The sequence below is a fragment of the Aotus nancymaae genome, unplaced genomic scaffold, assembly GCF_030222135.1.
Source record: "Aotus nancymaae isolate 86718 unplaced genomic scaffold, 86718_ANA_hifiasm-v0.15.2.pri h1tg000006l, whole genome shotgun sequence".
Classification (NCBI taxonomy): domain Eukaryota; kingdom Metazoa; phylum Chordata; class Mammalia; order Primates; family Aotidae; genus Aotus; species Aotus nancymaae.
This window is the reverse complement of record NW_026988417.1, coordinates 34,015,957-34,022,343: the sequence shown is the minus strand read 5'-3', so window position 1 is coordinate 34,022,343 and position 6,387 is coordinate 34,015,957. Positions and strand designations below refer to the sequence as shown.

General features: G+C 29.8%; 1 non-coding gene across 1 annotated transcript; it reads left to right on the top strand.

Moving 5' to 3' along the window:
• Positions 1 to 690: 690 nt before the first annotated feature.
• LOC135272165 (small nucleolar RNA U13) lies at positions 691 to 794 on the top strand. Its single transcript, XR_010340256.1, has one exon. It is a non-coding gene; the product is annotated as a small nucleolar RNA U13 (small nucleolar RNA).
• The last annotated feature ends 5,593 nt before the right edge of the window (positions 795 to 6,387 follow it).

The window sequence follows — 6,387 nt, the reverse complement described above, 5'->3', positions numbered from 1 at the left end:
TAAGAATCACACATTTACGAAAAGATAGGATTTGAATTCTGGAAGTGCTTCTGTTTAATGGTGAAAATGTGGCAACATTTCAAGCCTTCAGGCCCTGAGTTTTCTGAAAATGGGAAAAAAACCTTATGTTTCTTCAGTCATAGGTGTGTATGTATTTGTGTTTATGTGTGTATGTATTTGTTTTTATGTGTGCATGTGTATTCACATGCATGATTACAGGGAAAGCAAGTGGAGAGATAACAACACAAATATGTTTTAAGATGAGGAAAAAAATATAGAGAGTGAAAACAACACACATACATGAAGAAGTAGGAAAGGAAGCAGAGATATAACAAGAGCCAAGGTGGATGGTTTTCAGCATTATTATCATCAGCATCATCAGCATCATTTTCGTCGTCATCATTGTCAGCAGCAGCAGTAGTGGCAACATCAATATCATCATATTGATAATAAAATGCAACGGTAGCAGAACTAAAATCATTTCTCAGAGAACTCTATACCCCAGAACTTTTTGCCCTGGGGAGGACATAAAACTCTTGATCTAATTTTTTAGACTCTAAAAGCCTGAAGGCATGAGCAGAGCCTTCTTAAAAGTTTTCAGAAATATTGCTATAAGCTATATTCTCCATAGCATAATAACTTGAAAGCAAGTAAAGAACTTATTTTAATTTTTAAAAATACTTTTGATTGATCTTTTTGTAGTTCATGAGCATAATGACTGGGTGTTCACGCACATGTGTGAGATTTGCTACCCTCGAACCTTGTTATGATGTCAGCACATTACTGGCCTGACCTGAGAAGAAAAATAAGTTTTTGATAATTGTTTTTCACTGACACATACTTCCCCATTATGACATTGATACAAAATTGAACTATCTAAATCATAACATATAAGTATGACAGAGACCATTTCTTTAAGAATATCTATGACTCCCACTGCTAATAATTTACTTAATAAAAATCATTTTGGTAATTGTGTTTCACATGCCACTTTTTCAGGGGAAAATGTGTCTGACAGGTTCATAGACAATTCAGCTCTTTATTTATTCTTTAAATAAATTTATTTTAGGTTAATATGTTGATATTCTGGATTTTACATTGATGCATTACAAATTTTGTCAATATGAATTAGTTCTTTATTTTCAGTTCACTCTGTGATATTGAAGAGATCAAGATCCTAAGCCATCAAGACCAAATTTAAGATAATGGTGAATTCATGTAGGTAAATATGACCTTATGATTTGACCTATTTGGGTAACCACTGAGCCTTCTCAATAACATTTTCACTAGACACATTCCCAGTATAGACTTCCAAGGTAAAACTGAACAAACTTTCAAGATTTTTTAAAATCCAATTTGTTATGCTCTCTTTATATAATAATCTATAGATATTTGAATAGCCATTTGTGCAAGTTTAAGAGCTAAAATAACATGGAAATAAATATCATAAGATTAGATCAATTCCGCAAATATGTCTTATAAAAGTGCCATATGAATTCATGTAATATTCAAGATGAAAATATCATATATAACCTAAAATTGTTCATATTTTGAAAATATATAGTTAGTCAGTGTGATAGTCTTCTTATAATTTTGTTACATATATTTTAGTCCACAGTAGAAATTTAACTGTTACTTAAACTTGCCTGATTGGTACTTAGAGTTAAAATCGTATGCATGTAAAATTACCCTGGAAAGGAAGGCATAGAGGATAAAAACATTTTTGTTTCAATTATAACATTTTCATATTCTATTTGAGGGACAATTATGTGATAAATTAATAGCCGTACTCTTCAAAGTTATTTTTCTTTAACATTTTTACAGGACTTACCATTTTTACTGCTTTTATAATAGGCAACGATTTGGATCCTTGAAGATTCTGAAGCTGTATTTATTAAAGTAATTCATTATTGTAGGAATGGAGAATGTAGTAACATTAAACAACATATAACTTTTTATATAACTCTACAAGGTTTAGTTCTAAAACAGTGAAAATTTAATATAACAAATAATTAAAGGGAAAAACAAATGTAAATTAAATATAAGATTTTACTTTCTCCATTAAAAGTAAATTAAGATGTTAGCAAACGATTATCTAAGCTACCCTCCCACTCAGCTCAATCCAGCTGCAGACTATTTTCAATTGCTTTTAATTAACAGTTTTTGCGACTCTCTCAGAGGTTGCAAATTAAAGAGAACACTGACCGGCAGAATCTGTACTGCTCTGAAAGGAAATAATCCTAGGGAGATCTTGAAATAGTGATAAAGAATCTCAGTAGCAACAGGAAGTCAATGATAGGGAATGTATCAAGAAGTAACAAAAAGAAGTAAAAGAAAAAAATGAGAACCATTGAAGTCTCAGACTTGATACTATAAAAATAAGATGCAGAAAACATTAGATAAGTTTGTCTCCTATGATTAACAAAAATTTGAAAAATAAATCTACCATCTAATCAGAGATACTTTATACTCTACTAAGTAGCTACACGAGGTTACCTAATTACTCTGATTTTTGGTGTATGACATTAGTTTTAAACATTCGCCAAATTTGAGGCAAATCGGTATTTTCAAGATTTTTCTTCTACCCTTCCAAATATCACATAATACTATAGCTCATACTATTTTCTGAAATGTGAAAAAAACAAAAGTTCTGAGCTTACATTGTAAATTGTGTCTCATTATCCCAGGTTTTTATTTTCATTTTTGATTTTTAAATTTTTGTGTGGCCAGAGCATTGTGAATGCTGGATTTTTAAAAATTAGAGTAAATCATGCCTCAGATATAGCTGTGAAGCAAAATAATTATTCCAATCCTGTTTCCAACTTAGAACACTTTCTTCTGAAAGTCACCTAATAAGTTGGGTTGCATTTTATACAAACACAACTATGAATATTGTTTATAATTATTGAACTATTCTATAAAATTTAACCATCTACCTCATATTTATCTATGTATATACAGCTTTGTATATTTGTACACCTAACTACAGCTTCCATCTCTACTTCTTCCAAAATAAAATCAAGATTAAATCAGTTATAAAAATAGCTCTCTAAGATCAAGAGAAGTCTGTCTGGTGTGTTTTCATATGGAATAATATTATTATTTACTTTTTAATTCAGTACATTTATATACCATGAATTGTCAAGTTACTATATCCATTGATAGGTAGCATCTGAGCTATTGTTGGACCATTCCAAAAGGAACAATTAAGAAAACCTATTGAATAGCTTTATTTTTTACATTGTCTTGTTTTCCTGTCTCTATACAGCAATTTATATAGATAGGTTAGTTTTACCTTATCTCTTTAAAGACAAAATGATTCAATATATTTCCTCATATATCCCACAAAATTATGTACTAACGTCATGATGGAGGTCGGCCATAGAAAAATAAAGATGATATGCTCCCGTTATTTCATGGTCCTATATTTTACAAAGGGTTTTGTGTAGTTCTGTTATTGTGCTTCAGAAGGCATAGTCATGCATGCTTATTTGCATATTGTTTCAAAAATTAATTCAGAATTTTATATATAAAAATATTATTTTCATTTAATGCACATACACATTTAATTAGTATGCAACAGAATATAAACTAAGCCTCATACAACTATATTAACAATGATGTAATTCAGACTATTTTTTTAGAAAAAGTACATAATGTGTAACATACATTGAAAATACAATATGAAAAATGTAATGGTTGCACAGAAGGGCCTAATTTATCATTTAGAAAGAGCATATGTCTCTGCTGCCTTCACTTACATTTAAAAAATATTTATAGAAAATTCCTTAACTCAAATGTACTGTTTGATCTTTGTAGTTACATAAGGAAAAGTGAAACAAACAAACAAACAAAACTCAGTTGTTTCCTCACTAAAAATATTGAGGAGCACTTTATCATGACTCCATTCACTCTGTATCCCCAGCTCTCCTTAATCCTGTTATCCATTCATTCATTCATTCATTCATTCAGCAGAATTTATCGAGTGAAAGAACTGGATATAAATGAATTTTTAAAAACTATGATAATATTTTCTTTTCTTGTGAAACATACATTCTAATGGGGGACAGAGTAAGACTATAAATGATTAAATTTTATAGTTTGTTATGAAGGCATAAATGCTATATTAGAATGGGGTAAGGAAGATTGAGGGGTAGGGTAGAAAGCAGTTTTTAAAATGATGATGGTATGAATGGTTAAGAGAGGTTTCATTTAAGCAAAGCTTTGACAATGTTGAGGGATTCAGACATGAACAGATGTGAGAAAGAACATTCCAGGCAGACAGAAGCCAGTGAATGCGTGATGGCCAGTGTGGAAGCCTGTGTGGCTGGAATGAAGTGAGGGAGGGAGGACAAGGCAGGAGAATCACAGGTCCTGTGGGGGCAGATGACTTAGTGCTTTGCAGACCCTTGTAAAGACTGTGATTATGTCTGAATGAAATGAATAGTTATTGAATGGTGTCAGCAGAGAAGTGGTCCAACTCAAAGATGATTTGAAAAGGATCAGTGTTGAGAGTAGACTGAGGAGAGGGTATAAGGATAAAGACCAGTTAAGGAACAATTTAGTGTAAGACTTGTGAAAATGCCGCTTTCTCCAGAGAGAGTTTGCCTGTGTGTGTGCCTGTGTGTGATGATTTTGCTATGGTTGCCACATTCACTAAAATATTTCTTAATGAAAATGTATTATATCCAACTTAGGTGGGTAGGTGTGAAAATATTTAATACTCGTATTTATATAACCTTATAGAGATTGACTTCCAATACTCATAGCCCCTTAGGGGATAAGAGTGGGATGTGTCACATAATATTTTGGTGAGAAAGAAAGTTTTACATTTGACAGACACAAATCACAGTAAAATATTAGTATTTCTCTTTTTATTACTAAATGATTTGATGTGCTAAATAACAAAATATATTTTAAGATTAGGGAAATATTTTCTTATCTATAAAAATACACTTTTTATTAATATAACTATAATGATTAAACAAATAAAAAATGAGATAATTTAAAATAAATATGAGTTTAATTTTTTCTTTTGTCATTCTAAGAATAATGTAGAATGCTTACTTATTAAAGGATTAAAACTTCTCAGTAACATAAAATTTGATATTTCATTCAATAAAGCTGAAAAGATATTGATGGAACAAAAATATCTGAGCACAAATATTTCTCTAAACTGATTCAAATATGAACTTAAAGGAACAAGAAAATGACAAGTATCAAGAATCTATTTCTACTCTCTTCTGTTGCTATTATCATATTTTGCCCAACTTAAGGGACATTGGCCAGTTGCAGGAGTTGGTGATTACCTACATAGTACTCTGGGCCTTTATAGTTTTCTCTTCTGCAAAATAAACATTAATAACTCTTCTAGAGTATCAGTGGAAATGAAATCATTTAATGTGTGTAAGTTATTCAGAATAGTTAATGTTACATAACAAGAGGTATCTTAACCAGAATTATAATGTTATTTTATTCAATATAATATTCACATTTAAACTGCTTTTCTACATTTTTATATAAGATTATATAAAATATTTATTTCTGATAATTATTTATCAAAATAATTAAAATGTTCTTCTCATAGAAACAAAACATTCATTTTGAATATTTAAAATGTATCATAAACAGAATACAATATTTATTTAATCATGTAAATAATTGTGTTTAAGACTAACACAAATTGTGTTAATTAGAGACTTTGGTGATTATATATGTTATGTATGTGATACATTTTTAGGTTTTTAATTTAACTCTATAGACAGGTTAATGTGATTGCATAGTTTTTTTAATTTAAATTAATTTGAGGCATTCAGAATAGTTACAAGAACTATCAATATAATATCTTATTTTTATGAACCATTTGATAATTTGTTGCTCACATAATGGCCAGTCAAAATAATTTTAAAAATTAATAAATTGCAACTATCAAATATTCAAGCTTCAAGTGTTGTTAGTTGGCCTGTAGAGAAAAATACATTTACTCTAGGACCACAGCATGCATTTTACATGTCTCAATAGTATCTCAGGTTAGTCAATGAAATTACTGTACATGTTTCTTCATGTATACAACATACATCTATTGAGTTAGTATTTATAGAAGAGTTCCTATTACATTCTAGGGATTGAGAAACATAAATTATAATAGTAATCATTCATTTTCTTACAAAACTATGTTGAAATTAAAACTTTTAAGTATTTGCTAGTATTGGGAGTATTATACCAATTATATCTGGAGTATTATGTGATATAAAATAGTAATTGGGGCAGAAAAAGAAATAAAAGAGCATTTTATCACAATAATACAAAGTAAAAACACTCAAGTAGTTAGTGTACATCCACAATTTTGAAAAATAAGTGAGACTTTCAAGAAATAACACTAACGAG